The sequence below is a fragment of the Trachypithecus francoisi genome, unplaced genomic scaffold (assembly GCF_009764315.1).
Source record: "Trachypithecus francoisi isolate TF-2019V2 unplaced genomic scaffold, Tfra_2.0 Contig01474, whole genome shotgun sequence".
In the NCBI taxonomy this organism is placed as follows: Eukaryota; Metazoa; Chordata; class Mammalia; order Primates; family Cercopithecidae; genus Trachypithecus; species Trachypithecus francoisi.
The window spans coordinates 21,102,283-21,123,572 of record NW_022681435.1 but is presented as its reverse complement, the minus strand read 5'-3'; the positions used below and the strand labels follow the sequence as shown (position 1 = coordinate 21,123,572).

Sequence of the window (21,290 nt, the reverse complement as noted above, 5' to 3'; positions counted from 1 at the left end):
TATCACAGAATGTGACGCAGCAGTAACTTTTCTACATGTACTTATCTTTATATATGCATACATACAGAAACATACATATAACATGACGTGCTGGCAGAGAAAGATGTCTGCTGCAGATTGAGAAAAGCTACATGTAAAACAATACGTACTAAAAGCAATTAGAGGTGTGTGTACATATACACATTCACAATACACACCACAGAAAGTCAATTATATATAGACGTGTGTGTAAAGTAACTACACATACACGTAACGCATGCATATTACAATTCTACAAAGGAGTATGCACAGCACCAGGTCTATGAGGATCACACTCGTTAACAGTGACTCTGCCAGGGGGACTGGAGTTGGTAAAGCAATACAGGGAGGGAGTCAGAACACCTGCAGTGTTTTGGCTGTGTCACAGGAAAGCTCACCTATCCGTTAATTTTAATTTAAAAGTAGGGAAAAAAGACTAAACAGCCAGCCAAAGACAAGAAAATCAAATGCAAGTGAAGCACTGCATTTTTGAAAATTATTATACTTAATGAAACGCTAATCATTAAAGTGGGAAATTGAGGGTGGTATTTAGAGTGAAAGTGGCAATTAATTTCATGGGTTAAAATATGGTTTAGGTAATGCAAGGCACTACCTAGTGGGTTAAATTCTTCTGTGATAAATTAAAGAGGCTTCACAATAAATTCTGGAGAGATAACACATAACTGCTTTAAAAAGAATTATGAAACTAAAAAAAGACTTAAGTGAATGTAAGTCATATATACTTAGAGTATGAACCTAAAAAATATGACTTTGAATATAAAATTAACCTTAATATTTCTAAAAGGGTCAAAAAATGGCGATAGGGAGGGGAGCTGGAGGGAGAGTCCACCTGAATCTATAAAAGATAAGCAAAAAACCACATATATAGGATATATGTTTTGTTGATTTGAATATATACATATTTAAGTTAACCTATTATTTTAAAATAATATATTACTTTGGAACAACTGTTCTTACAACTCATGTTTACAAACTATTCAAACTCTTCATATGCATAAGTGTCTATCATCACTAGAGTCATTTCTGTCATCTTCTGTTTTCTAGAGCACAATATTGTCAGTCCCTCCTTCAGTATGAGCTACAGCACATTCTGACTCCAAAAATGATGTCACTAGAGATTCTATCTCCAGCTATACGTGCCCAATCACATAACATTATGGCAGCTGTTTCCATTTGTCCTCCAAGAGTGTATCATGAAATCCACAGTATAACCAACTACTCTACTGCTTTTTACTCCCATTTTTCTAGTTCATTTACAACAAGAGAAATATATAAATTCCTCTTCTGGAAATACTTTTTTAGAAAGGAAAAACTCTGCCTTTTATTCAAACATACACTACTAAGTAAAATAAAAGCTGAAATCATAAAGTCAAATATAGATAGACTTGACTACACAAATATTATAAAATACTGCAAGTCAAAAGATCATAAATACAACAAAAATGAACAGAAAATACATGAAATTTGTATAAAGGTTTATAAAAATCCCTTCTCCAAAAAATATTATTTCTGAAGATGCTAACAGACGTTAAGAAAAACCGTAAGTACAAATGTGAGGAGATCCGTGTTCAGGAAAGTAGGGGCAATACAGCAGACTGCATTTTCCTTTTAGAAACTCACAATGTGTACTTAAGCAGAAAATGAAAATTACAAAAAAAAAAAACCCACAATCTAAATTGAAATAAAAATTTTGAAAGTTCTATTTAAAGAAATATGCTTAGTTTTCCTTAACATTTTGCTTCCCAAATTTTTTGACTACAGAACATTTTCTTTTTTGGTTGCTCTATGGTAGTACAACATGTACCTCGGAATGCCATCATAAGGATTAAGGTAAATAAGATTAAATATGTTCAGATAATACTGTAGGTACTTGTTCTTTTTTCTTCCTACCACTAGGTTTTATATTAATCACAAATGAGTTCAACTATGTGAGTCATTATCAGCGCTTTTCTTATTATACATGAAAACCAACTTCAATACATCTGACTAAAAATAGATTCCCAAACAGTTACAGCGTATGTACGAGCACGTGGGGGGTGTACCACGCGTGCAAAGTTAATTAGGCAGGTATGCAATTTCATTTTTTTTGGCCTGTTTACAGTATACTTTTAAAACCCACATCCACAAAAAGAATTACTCTATACAATATTATATACACATGTTTATATAAAAGTTCAGTTGAAAGGGGGTTTCTACTATATCTTTGTAACATGATTCCAAAATGAATACAGAAAAATCCAAAGAAAATCTTTATGTAAATTAAACTCAAGAAGTTAATTACATTTATTTACCAACATTATTTATGATTTATAAATTTTCTGGGCAAAAATAAATCCTAAAAAAAAGACAAAAAATGTTCACAGCAGAGGGGAATATAAGCCTCCATGTATGTTGCTTTAAAGCTCACTGTAGGTTGGAAGAATGTGCTTCAATATATAAACTCGGAGTTTGTTTCACAATTTATGTAAGACAGCCTAAGATATATACTCCTTTATAACTTATGTTCTCACTAAAGGACCCATAAGGAAAGAGTCTGATAATTTTAGATTACTGAACATTTGTGCTGTTTAAATTTAAAATTGGTTAAAAGCTACAAGAATAAAGAACCTCAAATTCCTCTGCCTAAAAGGGAACATGTTATCAACGATGTTTAGCAAATAGATGCATGTCATTTGGAGTGCTGAACCACATGCATCACCAGAACAGAACAGACAGCACAAAGATCCATGTATATAAGAAATACAAATGTCATTTCAGATCAATTCGGAAATGATGGGCTATATAATAAATGGTGTCCATTCAGCTGCTTATTTCTTAGGAAAATATAAGTTACTTATTGTCCCATACCATACAAAAATAAATACCATTTGGATTAAAACATTTTAACATAAGGAAACCAAATTATAAAAATCATAGAAAAAATATTTTTATAATTTTAGTTAGGAAGAGCTCCCATAAAGAAAAATCAAAGTCCAAATGCTACCAAAATGTGTAAGAAAATATGCCTCATGAAAGTTAATACTGCTATATAGCATAATGCATCATAAATAAAGTTAAAAGGCAGGGCAAAGAAAAGGAGTAAAACTATGCAACATATATAAAAACTGATGATTAATAAGGATTCCAAAATGGGTTCCATTGATTAATTTTTTATAAGATAAAAATCTCACAAACTAAAAAACATGAATAAGCAATTCATAATTGGAGAAATACAATAGTTATGTAATCATTACACAGTGATCAATGTCTCTAAAAACCAAGGAAATGCAAGTTAAAACTTAAGGTGACAGATCGGCAAAATTTAGTAAGTTTGATCATATTAAACAATGGTAAGGGAAAATGATATACCTCTGGTAATGGTGTAAGTTAGCAAAAGCTTTTGAAAAACATTTGATAGTATCCTTCAAGTTTAAAATATACACACGCCCTTGAAAGTTCAGAAGCTCAATTAGATGATCCACAAGTCATTAAATCTATTTTAAAACAGCTAAACACTAGGCAAAATTTGAAAACTAAATGTCCATGAATAGAGAAACAGGTAGTAAATGTACAGTGCATCCATACTAGGGAATTCTATACCATTGAGAGCTAGGGGGTAGCTTCTCCTACAGAGCTCCATGGAAATCAACCACATCCTGGCTGAATGGTGGGAGAGCATGGCCTGATCAGGGGAAAGAGAAGCCATTTCCCCAACCATGTATCGTTACTGATGTTAGAACAAGGTGAGAGATCTGGTAGGCCAGGTCACAGGACCGTTCAACCTCACCTGTAAACACACCCTCAGAGGCATGGAGAAGCTGGATCTTCTCCAGTTGTGAAGCTTAGAAGTCCCACAGCCTAAGCGCCAGACACTTCCCCAGAATGTGATGTCCGGCACCACAAAATTCTTCATGTTGCTCCAGAATGCAGCAGGTTATTGGGATAAACTGAGGAGAGGAACAACAGTTGTTGCACTGCCTCTATGAGTTTCTCTCAGTAAACCCTGCGGAAGAAAACTTGGTGTGTGTACTATCTGGGCATTCACCCTCACTTGTTGTACAAAAGCCATTAAATAGAATAAGGTAGCTCTTATGAACATGGAAAGACTAACAGGATACATTATTAAGTTAAAAAAAATCAAGTCCCTGATACATGTAGATATGGATCCTTTCAGCTTTTTGAAAATATATACATATGGTATGTGTGCACATATACACATATATATGTATACAGAAAAGTATATATTACACAAAGTATGTGTGCACACATATACATATACACATACAATGTGTGTGCACACACACATACATCTATGGCACATATAAAACATAAATGTATACACACACAGTATGTGTGCGCATATACGCATACACACAATATATTCACATATACACAGTGTGTGCATGCACATATAGACATACAAGCACATATAAAATATACACATATACACATAGAGTATGTGTGCACATATATACCCACATATATATGAAATACATGTACATACATGTACAGATAAAATGTATACATGGAAAATACATATACATATAGAGATACAAATGTATTAAGTGTGTACTCAAAGGAATCCTAGTAAACAACTGATGATAATTACTTTTATTGAAGGATTTCCAAGTCCAAGGAAACTTTTGTTTTGCTTAGTGTACTTGGATCATTTTGGCTATTCATTAAAATATCTTTTGAGTGTTATATATACAAAGCAAATATGACCAAACGTCTATTTGAAAAACGCCCGGATTGTACAGCATTTCCAGTAATGTAAACCCGATAAACCACAGCAGAGTGGCACAGCTGACAGTTGCGGCAGAGGTGGATGTGCTTACGTGCCGAGATCCTCGTGTTTACACAGGGAGGAGTCAATCTGATGAATTTAGCAAAAGGTTTAAATGAGGAAACTCAAGCTGTAATCTCTAGGAAACCAGAAGGAATACTATAATCAAAACAGGGAAGAGAGGAGAGGGTGTGGTGGGGAATGGAGCTAACTTCTTTATCCTTTACAAACACCAGATGCAGCCTCTACACCAAGAAGCTGTCTTCAGGACATCTCCTGAAGGACAAAAAGACAGGAATGTCTAGTACTGCAGGAAAACGGGAAGAGAGAAGTGCCGGGAATGCAGGTATGGTGGCAAGACTCTGACTCCAAATAGTAATAATAATGTACAAAACCTGTAAATGTTAAGAGAGTTTAAGTAAACCAGGTATTTAAAAATAATGGCACCATATTACACTATTACACTACATACAGAATTACCCAAACTCTCTTTTTTTATCCCGATAAAAAGAGTTTACAGCAATCGGAGGTAATCACAAAATACAATCCTTTGGACATTTTCAGCAACAGGAAATTTTAATTGGAGAGTTTCTGGATCACCTTGCTCCAAATCTTATGAATTTTATTTTCCTTTATTATAACTGATAGCTATTTATTGAATGGGACAATTTCCATTAGATTATTTACTCATTACTTCTTGCTTTTCAGAAACCTCAATTCTTTGAAACTAGTTCTTAGGACAAATTGATGCACATTGAATTTTTTCTCTCCATTTCGCAGTTATACTTCGGCTCATGTTTATTATGTGATATAAAGTGATTCTAAAACAGCGCGGTGCCCCGTAAGAGAAAGAAACTTGTAAGTTAGCACAGAAGAGGATAAACACTGATGCATTCTTGGTCTCATCCACCACCCTTGAGAGGATAAACTCCCCCCTGCTTCCAAGTCACATGGCTGTCCAGGTGTCCACATGCGCTCTCTGCACCAGCAGCCAACAGGCTCTCGTGTGCCTCTGAGAGGTTCCCGAACGGCAGTCGCTGCACTGGCCTGTCTGTGACCCACAGGAAACCTGTGCACATCCAGCTGCTGTTCTAAACATCTGGGAGCAAGGCCAGCCTTTCAGACCCAATCGTAGGCACTTCAGAAGACAAATAATTTAAGCCTGATTACTGCTTCAGTTTAGATGGAAAGTATATAGGTTACAAGAGAAGTCTACCTTACTATGTATTGACTTTTTACTTTCAAAATGAATTTTTAAAACCTATTTAGTAGATACTACATAAAAAGAAGCCTGAAAACAAATCACTGTGGTCATGCCCTCAAAGGAGATGCGATTTAACAAGACAAACGAGTTAAGTACCTTAAGAGCACTAACAGAAAGCTGTGCTGTGCTGCATAAAAGAAAACGAGAACATTTTGAAAAGGCTGAACACTCACCGTGTCCACTTAGAGGACTGCTGCATCTGCCCTTCAGTGACTCTGCAACTGCTAACGGCCTAAAATTGTCTTGCTTTCCACATTATTCCAAATGCTTTTCTAACTTCTACTGATTTCAAATTATGTTAACAGCAAACTTACGTATTGATATGCCACTGCTTTGGATATATTTATCTTGTAAGATTTTCACCCAGAGTTACACTTGCTCCTTCTGTTTCAGGACTGCGAATAACTCCCCACGCTTTGTTCACCTTTCATGTTTCCCACCTTCCCTTCCACTTAAATTACAACTCTATTCTAATCTCCGATCATATTATCTACAACCAATAAGAATCGGCACCGACTTTAACATCTTCCTTTCTACCCTCCACTCCACAGAAGAACGATGGAAATCACAAGGAAGACATGGTAGGAAGTGACACTGAATGTTTTCATTCAGAAACCCAAATGAGTTCTTCAGAATTTAGCATTTCCGGAACAGTCCCACTGACTCTGAGTCTGTGCAGTGATTCAAACACAAGGCCGAGCTGGCCTGTCACCCACAGCACGGGAAGGAGGGCGGGCCTTCCAGGAAGGGCAAGCCCTGGAGAACCTGGATTTCTCCCTGATTCTTTCTCTTGAGCCCCAAAGAGAAAAAACACATTTCATTAACAGTTTCATATCATCATACACTGATACACTGCTGGTATAAAAAAGGAGAAGAGAAAGTAACTGTGTGAGAAACACAGAGCAACTGGAAGATTTTCCTCTGATATCCTCACCACGCTAAATGCTCACAGAAGCAAAATAAAACTTAGTAAGTTTACCCAATTATGACATGCCTTACAATGGGAGCAGATGAAGAACGAACATGCTAAGTCTCTGAGCTAAAAACATGCAGCAGACTTTAGTGGTGAAATACAAATAATCCAGCAGGATATCAATAGGGCTTTGGGGAAAGGGCCTTTGTGGCCACAGAAGTCTGGCAAATATCAGTACACAAAACTAGAGGTGTGTCCTGACTAAAGGGATTCTCCGAGTCTTTAATACGCTGATTACTGTGAGTGTGAAGGGGGTGGATAAGGGATACAATATGGAGAGTATTTCCCAAACATATGTGACTACCAAAACATTTTTTCAAAGTTGATATTCTAAGCATCAAGCAATATTTTCAATCTATTCAATATTGCTTGATGCTCAGAATCTGAAAATAAAAAGGCAGAATTAGCCTTACATATTGAATCACTTCCTTTCACTAATCTCCTGCCTGAATGGCAGGGCAGAAATTCTTCTCATTTTTATCTTGCCACTCTGAAATAAATATAGACCCCCCAACCCCCAAACTCTTCATTACCACATATTTCTTCCCTCATAGGAAAAGTTTTATTCTTTCCATTTCTGTTAACAAGCTAGGTGTAGCAAAGTGAGGTGTTGCAAAACCAGAAAAGGCAGATGGATGAAAACCTTCTGAGGAAAAAAATATCTATCTTTAAGGAAATACAACAGAAAAATGGAGCCTAACCAACCTCTAAAAATCCAAGCCATCATTGTTTTAGAAACGGTTAGGTAGAATAAAAATGGTAGACAGAAATATACTCCCAAAAAGGACATGAACTCTAGACACATACAACTTTGGCTTGAAATAAGTTGTGTAGAAAAAATATTACTTTACAAATGAAGCAATTTAAGTATTTACAGATATATGTGTGCATATACGAATAATTTACTGTATTTTTCTAGTTGACACCTTTTCAAATGTAAGGTGATGTACGTAAAATTTTTACTGAAGCAGCAGTATGTTTCACAGTATTTCTGATAGTTCAAGCCAGAACCTGACTTTACTTGGGACAATCTAATAATGTCTAAGGGAAAAAGACTAGATTTGAAACAATAACTTTTGGCACTCATGTATAGGAGCGCAGTTTAGTGGGCAGCCTGGCAGGCTTGGTCACCTAAGTCACAACAAGCTCTTAGACTCACCTAGGCTATTAGGGTGGGGCAAGGTCTGCCATAAAATTTAAATACTATGTAAGTGTCTGAGAGATTCCATCCTCCACACCTGGCATACTGCAGGCACTGGTGGCTGATCCACCCCATGGGGAGGTAGAGGGGGGAGGTGCAACATATGATAAGAGAATTCATTTTCTGGGGGCTCTGCCAGTCCAATATTTAGACTACGTTGCCACAGGCAAGAGTGAACTTACTTATCTTTGAAAAGTCTTTTGAAAAAATGTTTCCTAGCTTTAACTCTATGCTGTACAGAGCTCCCTAAGTCTACAGTTGTTGAGTATTAGACGAAAAACACACACTTTATTAATTTTATTGAGTCGTACAAAGAAAATGTAAACCTTTTATAATGCAAAAGTTCTGTGATCACCTTTGAAGTAAAAGTAATAGAGAAGAGTCCCTGATGATGAGGGACCACTGAATTTATTTAATAATCTATGTCCATTTTTACAAAAATGCTCCATGTAATCCATTTAAAAATAATAACTGGTTCATTTCAGTCCCTGCACACAATGCTTCCCTTTGTCCCTTGTAAGTCTCTCAAACGTCTTATTTTAAAGGAATATATAGTACTCCCGGAAGACATTTTCCCATTTCTATTCTCTTCGACTCCTGCGAGCCCTTGTTCTGTGTGATAAGGCAATCTCCTCCGGGATCTGAGCTGTGTAGTTTCGCACCACGAGTGACAAGGACTCGACTTGAATAACTGCTGTGCGCAGGTTGTAATTATGTCAGCTGGAGTGTTGAACAAGGGGACTGATTAATGTGAGCCCCGGCCCAGGCGCAGTCCCTATCAAAACCTTCGCGCAGGCCAGCAGTGGGGACGGGTTAAAGCAAAAAGACAAAACATGCTGTATCGTCCATGATAGATGAATTGCTCCAACAGTCTTCAGGCAGATGTTCCAGGACAGTATAATATACAATTACTCTGCCTTATCACCTTCCCAGGGACAATAAAGCTTCCTCCTTCTATAGCTCATGTGAGTGAAGGCAAAATTAGTTTTACTTTTACAACACTGACTCACTTATCATGTTGCTTTGATTGTGCTTTTACAGCTAAGGAAAACATATATTCCACTTTTAAACTAAAAAAAAAAAAAAAACCTTAAAAATAAAACTGAAACCTTGTGTTGACTGTTTTTTACATGAGGACATAGTGTTTTAAAGGATTGTTTTGTTAAAAAGAGATGCAAGGAAGGTAATAATATATGTGTGTGCATGTGTAGTTAAAAACAAGTACATACACATAACTCAAGAAGAGCTGGATTGTATAATCATTACATTAATAACATCATTTTTCAAAGGCCACACAGAAATCATTAATTGGAAGGAACATGTAATTAAAAATATATATATGCTGATATTGTCCATATATTTCTCAGGCGTGGGCACACGGGCCCCTGGGCCTGGGAGGATGGTTCCAGATGACACACTTGCTCATCACAGCCACTCCCACTCTGAGTCTTCCGGGTCTCTTTTTCTTAGAAGTGCTATGCTAGCCTAGTACAGGGAGGCTTCCTCACAATGTCACAAAACATTGTCACTGATGCTAGAAGTAACCTACTTTAGGAGCACTGTGGTGACTATTTCTACCATCTTTATTTGTACTTGCAAAAATGGTGCCAAAAGTTTGAGAGAAGATGTACAAAACAGAACTATCTCAATTTGCAAAGGGAAATACATCATTATTTTTAAGGTTGAAAAACAATCTAAAACCTAAAATGGAGATGCAGCCATAACAATCTTGTGGTAATCCTAATTCATAATGAAATGAAGCAGCTAAAATTCCAATAGAATCAAAGGAAACCCATACAAAATGCTAATGAATGCAAAAATAGCATCCATCAACCTGTAGGGCCATATATATGACTTATTTCCACTTTTTAGTGGTTTAATACAACTGACACCAATACTCAGCAGTTACAACGCACCCTAAGTCATGGAAACAGATCACGTTCCCTATCTCAGTCTACAGGGTGATATGTTTGCCTTCCCTGTTCACATTATACACACACTAACTTCACCACCAGGATCCTTATTATCATATTCCTCTTGTAGGACACACTCAAAGGGAATTACATATTTCTAGAAAAAAATGGCAATTTGAAGAAGGTAGGGAACAATTTAAAACAGTCTTCAATGGAAATTTTAGCACATAAGAACACAGAAAACATAGAATTAAGTTCGTGCTTGGTAAAAATGTAACATGATGCTCATAACCACTCGGAATAAGCTGAACAAAAGATAGGTGAAAACAAATTGAATGGCTGTAAACACATGCAGGAGTCAGGAGGAGTCAGGTGTCATCAAGAGAAATGACTGCGTGCTCTTCAATTGGCTTATGATGTCATTAGAGTGTCCTGTTAGACTTACTGATCTTAGAAAAACCTGAGACATGAGCAAAAATTGTTTACAATAAGTCACAGAGAAGATGTCACACTTTAAAAGACTATATTGAAAGTGAGTGTGTGTTAAATGATTACACTAAATCGTTAGCTAGCAGCAAGCAACTTGTTAAATTAATGAAACATAGCTGAAGCAACACAAGCTTCTGTAAGAATTCTCCACACAGGGCAAATAAAACCCCAACTTGTGGGGTGTACAGGTGTGGAGGAGACAGATTATACCATTACATCATTTCTGTTTTCTTGATTCAAAACTCCAGCCTCAACGAAGATAAAAAGTGGTGCCATGTAGTACCCCCAAAAGGTGGGAAAGTTGTTATCGTAGCCACATGAAATGACAGGGAAGGCCTGAAGCCACAGTTCTCCATGTGCAGAGAGAGGACCCACAGGACAATAGTGAGGCACTGGCTCAACTCGGAGTGTTCCCAGAAGTCCTCAGAGGATCTAACTATTAGCAGTGGCCCCTGCTTCACCAACCCTAATCATGTATACACTGTACTAGCCATCACGAATGATGCAGTTTTCAGCTTTACTGTTTCAATGGACATATAAACACTTGGCACATAAACATTTAAGTAAATTTCAGAAAGTGATTTTCAGTAAACGAATGAATGCCAACACAAAGACAGTATGCATCCGTCTACCTGCCTTCAGCTGCCACCCTCTGTCTTTCCCTCTAGCCCAGGGTTTTCACAGAGCAGCCTCAAGGCAAAGTTTCTGTGAACACCAGGCAACAGGCAAGCTTATCATTTCTGCACTTCTGTCCACTTACCCGTTTTCTGTTCTCATCACTTTACTAAAACTGGTCTTCCCAAGGGAACCTGAGACTCTTAGTGACTGTGGCTGGCAGGCTGCACTCCCCTATTTCACTCAACACCTGGCACGCTGCCCACTCTTTGCTTGGTGCATGCACCTCTCTTTCCTGGAGGTCCCTCCCCTGTTCGTGAGCCTGCTACTCGGTCTCTCATACAGGCTATTTGCTTCTCTGCTTATTTCATTTTCCACATGTTCCAAGGAAAACATCAATCACATCAAGTTCCACATAGATGAGAACTGAACTATGCACCTACTGACCTGGCTTCATTTGGACATCACATGGGCAGCTCATGGGCAGCTCATCCCAGACCATCCTTTTCCTAAAGGATATCCCCCTCCAGGAGAGAGGACCTCCCTGACTGGCACAGTTACTCACCCAGCAGCCCTGGCCAGCACACCTGAAGGATGGCGTGTGGCTCTCTGTCACCTTCCCTTAGTCCATTCACTGGGCCCACAGGTCCACTGGTTCTCCCTCCCATCACCTGCCACTCTCTGCCCTTCCATCACAGCATTAGTTTAAGGTGATTTTCTGCCTGTACCTTTGCAATTGTCTTTTAAATGGTCTCCCGTCTCCTGTTGGATCCCTCTCTGACTCACTATTTGTCCTGCACAGGTGATTTTGCAAAGTTAAGTGTGACTATGTCATTTTCCCGCTCAGCATCCTGCACTGTCTCCCTACTGCTTTTGGAGGAAAACAGACCATCCAGCACAGACAGTGGAGAGAAACCCACACAGACTTCCTGCCGTCTTTTACCACAGGATCTCACAGGACCTACAATCCAGGCTTGTCCGTGTGAAAAAGAGAGCTTGACATCAAAGGAAAAGTGTAATTTGGGAGTACAGAATGGAACATAGTCTTACTTTTTTTTTTTTTTTTGAGACGGAGTCTCGCTCTGTCACCCAGGCTGGAGTGCTGCGGCCGGATCTCAGCTCACTGCAAGCTCCGCCTCCCGGGTTTACGCCATTCTCCTGCCTCAGCCTCCCGAGTAGCTGGGACTACAGGCGCCGCCACCTCGCCCAGCTAGTTTTTTGTAGTTTTTAGTAGAGACGGGGTTTCACCGTGTTAGCCAGGATGGTCTCGATCTCCTGACATCGTGATCCTCCCGTCTCAGCCTCCCAAAGTGCTGGGATTACAGGCTTGAGCCACCGCGCCCGGCCTAGATTGGAACAAATTTATGAAATTCAAATGTCAACCACTTTTCCCCCAAATAATGCAATCCAAAATACTAATTACCATATTTAAGCACAAAATTTGAAATTTATGTATTCTCTCAATGGAAAAAATCTTGTTTTATGACATTTCATGTATGTGTTAAAAGTTGTAATTTAAGATGAAGAAACAAAATGTATTGAAAGAAAATAACATGTCAAATTAATCAACATATACTCAAGACCTACACAGAGATCTCCAAATGGTGCCCCAGCTAATATGAAAGATGCAAAATGAGGACTAGTTTGTTTAGAAAGATTCAGACCAAAATAATTAAAAATAAGAGATTAAAGTTTAAAGAATAAGACGGAAGATCAAATTAGGTTAAAATTCTCCATAGAGAAAAGTATCAGGTTACATACTATGTTATTAAATAACAAATTCTAGTTTATTTGAATTATTGCTCACTTGCAGTTCTGCAGTTAGCAACAGCGTAACATTGTTTTACCAAAACAAAACAAACCTTAGAAGCAGTTCTTTTTCTAGAACTTCTCATAGATATAGTTAAGTAGGAAAATAATATGAATAGGAAAAAAAAATCCAACAAAAAATTTATGTTACATTCCCTAATGAAGAAGACAAAGATGTAAAATTTATAAAAAATATAATATTGTCTTGAAGAATTCTTAAGGACAAGCCAAAATATACCCAGTAAATCCTACCACACAGAAGGCAGCGTCTTATGTCTAAAGGGAGCGCAATGAGTCAGATACACTGATACATAAGCTGCTCTGACTTCCTCTGCTTCATAAAACCGACGGCATCACCATTTTCCAAATGTTCCAAGTTTGTCTTTCTGTCTCTCTTTCACATTTTTTCTACAGGCTCCAAGCAGACAATATTTCAGAATACATGGAAACAAAGAAGCTGAAAATAAAATGAAATAACTAGTATCTCAGCATTCTGACCGAATTAGTGAAAACTGGTCAAACTTTTATGTACTCCAAAGTTATTCTGTTGTGTTATTTTCTACTAATAGTACTTGCAAAAATGGTGTTATTTTCTCTCAGATCCACATCTGAGGCTTCATCCACTCCACACTGTAGGGATGCAGAGGTGATATTCTGACTTCTGTCAGCTCCTCCTGGAGATTACAGAGTTTTCCTAATAAGCTACACTGTAAGAGCTTCTATTGCTAGAAGATACAGATAGTTACATAGTAAAGTGTTTTGTTGTGTGATAATAGCTCTAGTGTCTAAGGAATAACTTATTATGCAAGAGACTATCGCCCAAAAATTTTTCTATTTTTTTTCATCTCTAAGGCCTTTCTTTCTTCCACAATATATACAGATATATCTAACTACTACCCAAGGGACTGTCCATAGTAATTCCTTGTAGAAAGACCATCCCCAAAGATAGCTTTGGTCCTTTTATAATGACTGGATTTGGGATTCAACAACAGTAGGTTTAATAAACATGTTTATCTGGATTCTACTTAGAGAGATAGCAGAGGGAATGTATGGTCACTTTGTGTTCCAAATGACTTCTAATTAATCTGTGATCTCAATGCCTATTTAAGCTACATCAACAAACAAAGCAACTTATTTGTAACTGATAAACAAAAAGTAGGTCTCTGATTCTTTTTCTTTTAAAGACATGTGAACCAATGTATAATTTTTAATGCTGTGAAATCTATTTGTTTTCAAGTTTGTAAGATCTTTTACTTAAACAAGGTTTTTTTTTTTTTTTTTTTTTAGATTAAAATGTAACAATATATTAACTAAAGGCCCAGTGTAAATGCTTGTGCTATATCAGCACAGAGCCTCCTAGGCTGAAACAAAAATTTTAAAAAGCCTATGTACTTGTGTGTTAGAGGGCAAGAAAGAAAATCATGAATAAAGCAAGCTGAATATGAAAGTAACACTAGATAAATAACATTACAGAAAATACAAAACCAAATAAAAAATTAGAACTGATGAGATAAAATTCACCAATGAAATGGGCAAAGAAAAACAGGAAATATTTCATTCAGGAAGAACTCAAGTTCTGCTGCAAGGAACTGTCTGAAAGAAGGAAGAATAGATTAACACATGGTACAACTTTCACACTTCATTATAGAATGTCTGAACAGATGATACAATTAAGAGGACATTCATTTTATTGTGTTGGTGAACCCCTCAAAAAAATCCCGCCTAACCTTGCCAGGAGCTTCTACTCTGAGTGAAAGACAGTACACCGGCATCAAGTGTCATCAGGACACAAGCTAGGAGAACCTTTCTTTTTTTTTTTTTTTTTTTTTTTTATTATACTTTAAGTTCTAGGGTACATGTGCATAACGTGCAGGTTTGTTACATATGTATACTTATGCCATGTTGGTGTGCTGCACCCATCAACTCGTCAGCACCCATCAATTCACCATTTATATCAAAGCAATCTTTATGCTTGCCAGGGCCAAACAGCTTCGCAAACCAGCCACCACACTGACATCTACCTGTGGCTGGCTGAACTGTGTGCAGGTGAGGAGCAGGAAGGGGTGATCTGACCAGGAACAAGCACTGCACAGATAATTCAGTGGACACATTTGTCTTCCAGAAATTCATCGCAATTTGAAGACGGCTTTGGAATCGTTATTAGTCTAAGCAAAGTTTGGAAAGGAACTGGAATTTTAGGCTTTCAAAGTAATCTTTCAGCCTGGGACATTTGTATTTTTATTCCATCAACTAGATTGGCAGTTACAATAGAGTAAAATATAAAGATATATAGACTTGAGATAAATGACATAATGAAAACGTGTTGACAGGTACTTTAAATGACAAAAATAGTTTTGATTTACAGTCTGTTCTGATCAAACCAGGTTTGCGGCATTGATCAAACTACTTCAAACCTCAAGTATATCTAATATTAATTCTAGACATTTTCATTTTGGTTATTTTTATGGGATCCCTTTATTCTTTAAGAACTTCAAATTCACCCAAAAGAAATAAATGCAACCTCCAATTCTTTGGAAAATTGTGTACTGTTCATTTTGGTATATATAATTTCACTTCTCTCAGTAAATATACTGCTACAGAGATAAAGATCTATTTTTTCTCATTGTCTTTACTCAGGGGCAAAACTACATTTGTTCTATCCACTGCTTCTTCTGGTATAGCCTATGAGCCTGCACAGGAAGCAAAAGGAAAACGGAAAGTCTCTGAAGAGATTATCCAAAAGCAGAAAATTTATTCCCTGTGGAGTGAGTCGCCCTAACTCAGGATGCTGCTGAAACGAGTGGCAGAACAGAACAATGAATCCCATTGTATACTGAATTCTTAATGCCACAATACCTAAGAAGGCTTGCCTTATTACTTAGCTATGCATTATCAACATAAAGTGTTTATACAAGAAAATTGTATAGAAATGTATACTATTATCTATGACATGAAAAACATGTTTTATAACTGAGATATTTTAGATAAATATATGTTTAAAAAATTAAACTCAACTTTCAGGAGAAATGAAAATTATAAATACAATTTTTTTGTCATTGCATCTTAAAACTTCCTTAAAAATGCTTCCAGCAATATGCAAAGTTCAGACAAAATTCTATTAAATTTAAAGTATGTTTGGCAAAAATTTTCAAGGATGTCAATACGTATATCAAATGGTGGTAAAGAATAGGAAATTTGCCCTGCGTCAGTCATGTGTGTAAGAACTTGATAAATTTGATTAGAAATACTCAACAAAATGTTTAGATATGAAATCAAAGAGATACTGGAGACTATTCCAAAATGTAGGCACATTCCCAGTTGAGCATCACTATCTGAGTTATGACGTTACTTCAAGTATTTTTTGACTTCCCCTCATCCAAAAAAGAAAAACAATCCTCTTGAAATCAAAAACTACTCCGTAGAAGTCATTAACACTGGTTAAGAGCTATATCAGCCATAAGTAGGGGGGGAAACACCCAAAATGTATTTCCAACAAATTTAGCAAAATGACGAGGTAAATCTTCAACACGAGGCAGGGACTGCAGATTCCGTTCTTCTGCTCCACGAGATACAGACTTTCTACTCAGGGTTATGATGTCAAGTAATGAATAAAGAAGAAAAATAGAGAAAAATGTAGAAAGTTAAAAAAAATTTAAAAAGAGTATGTAAGGTTAGAAGTACTAAGGAAGTGACACAGTTAAGGAAAACTCTGGCCAAAACTAGACTTAAGGAGCACTGATGCTATCCCAATTTCAATAATAGAGACACAATATGCAGATGATGAAACTGCCAGAGTCTGGCTTGACATTTCAGTTTTCTGCAATTTACTAATTATCATTTAAAGTGCAATGTAGCATTACCCTTAATATTTTTATACTACAGGTAGTATTTCTACGTTACTTTTCATGATTTATCAGTACTTTACTGTTTAATATGCATTTATTACATATCCCCTATAAATCATAGAGAAGAAATGGAAGCCAATGGGAAGATAAGTTTCACATAAACAAAATCCCAACTGAGGCCACTAAAGTGAAACACATCCACTCTGATACGGAAGCCAGTATGATGAGTGAAACAGAACGTAGTTCAATATTTACAAACCCTACGGTTCAGAAAGTAGGAATTTTATGCTATTCCAAAGTTTACTTACTATAACACACTAAATTTTTTTCTATTTCATTCTCATTAATACGGAGGTGGTATGTAACAAAGAAAAATAAAAACACAGAAAAATGTTATTTTTTTCATATTAATGCAGAAACACATCTAAAGAATTTGCTACAGAAATAATATTCTAGACCAGTGTGCTATGAATCTAATTTGTGCTTTGAAATTATAATGAATAGTAATAAATGGCAAAAAAGTTTTGGAGTAATGATTGAATACAGTGATTTGTAATGGATTAGACTTCCGGATATTTTAGACAGTAAAAGCTAATGAAGGGGGTACATGTTTACATTTAAATAGAATGAGATGTCATTGCCTAAATTAATAATGCAAACTTGAAAAATAGCCTCAGGTTCAAAAGACCAATTATAAAGTTCTTTTGTAAACAAATCTATATTTGTATTTTTCATGAATAATTATAACTACTAGTATTTCTCCACTAACGTTCAATTTATAAAATGAGAAATACATTTTCAAATGAAATTTAAGTAATATTTCAGTTTCTAATGATGGTAAGCTGCCTGTAAATTAAGTGTTAATAATGGCAAGTACAGGAATACTCCACAGGAATAATTTTTATCTATTGATACTACACAAATAAAAACATAAAACTAGACATTACATATTTTGAGCAGTAAAATATTATGAAAATAAACCAGTGAGATAAATATGAAAATAAATTAAATAATTTTCTTCATAGGAAATATGTGATCATCTTAAAGACTTATTAAATCTATGAAAATATAACATTCAAATTTATTTATGCTGTGAAAGAATACATTTATGTGAGGCAAATACGGGATCCTGTTCCTACTATTGTATACAACAAAAACAATATTTGGAAACTTAACTATCTGTTCATTTTTAAATCTTTTTTTCATCAACAAGAAAGTAAAGATACCTGTTCTAACCATATTTCATTCATATTCTCTCACTTCAGAAGTATTCAAACTTTTGCAAATTTTTTATACTCCTGGTCAAGGTGAACTTGCCTTTTGTTCACTAGTAAAAGAAAGCCTATTCACAGGTACGCAGAATGGTGAAGCTGTCCCAGGAACAGAAAGTGTTCAAACCATTTACTTTCACTAATAATCAATTATTCAAAAGTTTTAAATAAAGGTTAAAAATTACTCTTTTATAATGCACATTAAGCATTTCAAAGGGAAATTTGGTAGCTATCACTGGATTTCAATGTCGTAAGTCTTTTATTTGTAGAACAGTAACAATACACTTAGAAAACACCATCCTTTTAAAAGTAGTACCTGACAGATATAACATGGATGGGATCCAGCTGGCTGAAATGCAGTCCTAAACAGAAGTGAGGTTATTTCAGGGAGATAACTTGAATAAGGGACGAGTAACATGATCTCAACCTTAGTAAAAAGTGTAATACATTTTCAAACCAAGAAAACCTGAAATACTGTGAAATCTTTGTATGCATAAATGGATCTACCAAAGCACAGTACTGATCAGAGGAAAAAAATCACCACCTTTCCAGCCATACTATCAAAAGCCTTAAACCGCGCTTTTCGAAATGCATTTCAAAAAATCTGGAACATGCACAAAGATTTAGGCATAAGCATTTTCAGGGTAAAAGCCTGAAAATGGCTTATGTGTCCAAAACCTTAATAAATTCATTATTGTGCATCAATGTAACTTGGGGCCATGTACAGATTAAAATTACATGTCAAAACAGTAGTTTACAAACTAGGCATTTTGAAACTGTTAAGTATTCTCAGCAATTATCCAACAATTGATTTTGGATTTAATAAATTTTTACTTCAAAAACTGTTTTTTACAAAAAGCATATTGGCATGTATTACCAACAACATTTTAACACACGGAAGACCTTCAGGACATTGACATTCCTGCATTAACTTGTTGAGCAGTCTCCTGAGATGGAAAGGTGAGGGAAAACCTGAAACATTCACCTGAGGCGACAGTGAGAACGAGGGCGAACGTTCAGCAAGTGACTGACCTGCCAGACTCTGGCTAAGTGACTTCAAAGTGCTTCTCACCTAATATTCACCATAATCCTATGAGGCTGGTCCACTAAGAACCCCCGATTTACAAACAAGAAAGAGGCATTTCACTCAATAGTTTGACCACGGTCCCACAGCTAAGCAGTGCTGAGCCCAGGTTCTCCACACGGCTTGCACTCCTCATGACACCCTTGTGCTGTGCTTATACCAAACACAGACAGAAACTGGATGCTGCAGCTAACTGGCAATTGTTATCAACAAGTCCTCGTATTTAAAAATGTGTGGCTTGTCAAAACAGTCTTGTGCTACGTTTAACATTACGATAAGTAAATACAGATTTTAATGATTAAATCTACTTATAAGTAGGTAACGCTTTTCTCTGTTTTATTTGTGGAATTTTATATATAATCTTGTTTGAAATCAGAATCCTGCTGCTTAAAAATAAAAGTTTGAAGACTATAAAGTAGTTACGTAGGAGAACAGTTGTTGACATGGAAAGGTATTTATAATTTTTTAAGTATAAAAAAATATATACTGAAACAAAAGAATCCCCCACCGACAACAGCAGTAAGAACCTCATGCATACAGTAAAACTCACTGGGCACAATCCTAAGAGGTTAAGGGGGAAAATGAAAGGAAATTCTTATAATTTTCTAATTGCTTTTCTGTGTTTTACAGGAACTCCAACTACTACATGATCTCTTTAATAAGGAAAAAGAACATTTAATAATGTTTGTCTTTTAAAGAACCCATATTATAAGCACCATAGAATTTCTGTCTACCTCTAATTAGATCACCATTTTACCAAATTTCCAAGAAACACCAATCCAGTGTTAAGCGAAGACAGAACTCATAAAATGTTGAATGAATGAATAATTAATGAATGAAATACATCTGTAATATCTCTGTACTATATGATGACCTTTCACATAAAACTTAATGCAATAATGTGGCTGATAATAGAAATTATGGCAATATATTTGCTAAAGGCATAGGCTAGATCCACAGGAACACAAAAACCTAACTTTTTAAAGGTTTCAGGCTTAGCATACATAATATTCAACAAAAGTGGGCTGCATTTAAAGACACACCCTCAACTTCATGTCATCATGTGGGTTGAGCACAGTGGAGATCTTCAGCTTCAAGATAAGGAAGGCTCTCATCCTTGAGGTGAGGCTTCTTAAGACGGATGTCATTCAGCTGCCTGCAAACTATGTGGGGTCCCATAGACCACCACATGGGGTCCAATGTCACTCTTGCAGGCTTCAGGCACAATGTGACCTGGCTGCAAGCTCTATGCTCCACCTGATCTTCCACTATGCCTCTCTACACATACCTTATCAAGTACTTGAGAGGACGATTTAGCATTGTCTGAGTCTATCTCACACTCTGCTGCACCAAGGCTTCGCTGCCGCCACTAAGTAACTCTGCGACCTGGCAGACATCACTCAGCCACTGTGGATGCAAGTGAGCGCACTGCACATCCATGAGCTCCAAGATGCTTTCAGCACTAACATGCTACAAGGTGTCAACCCCTCCTCATCCTTTCAGAACACATGTGGATTGGGTCCTGGAAATAATTTTACCATTTTTTATGCCATGGCTGAGATGCTGTCTCCTCTGTGAGAACTTCACCTGGGTTCAACATAATCCTTCTTTATGTACTCCCCTGGCCTCTCTCTTTTCTCATTCAAATCTGTATTATAATTACTTATAAATATTGAGTCACTTTTTATGCTATATCCTTAAAGGCAGAAAAATTTCTTGTATCATCTTCATTGCCATAAATGAGTGCTTTAGTCTAGACAAGATATCATAAATGGGTTGACTAACTGATTAATTAAAATGGTTTCCTTACTTTGAGAAATGCAATAAAATCAGTGGAAAAGCAGTTGTAAGATAAAAGTATAAAATCTAAATGTTAAGATTATAGAAAATGCAAAAGAATGTTATGTTTTTTAAACAGTAACTAAATTATGCATGATATTATAATGGCAGATACATGTCATAAATTTCTCGAAACCCACAGAATGTTCACCATCCAGAGTGAATCCTAATTGAAAGTATAGA

General features: G+C 36.4%; 1 protein-coding gene across 2 annotated transcripts in view; it reads right to left on the bottom strand.

Moving 5' to 3' along the window:
* The window catches only part of ZNF407 (zinc finger protein 407), a 467,858-nt gene that overhangs the window by 163,477 nt on the left and 283,091 nt on the right, over nt 1-21,290 (bottom strand). The window lies entirely within an intron of this gene.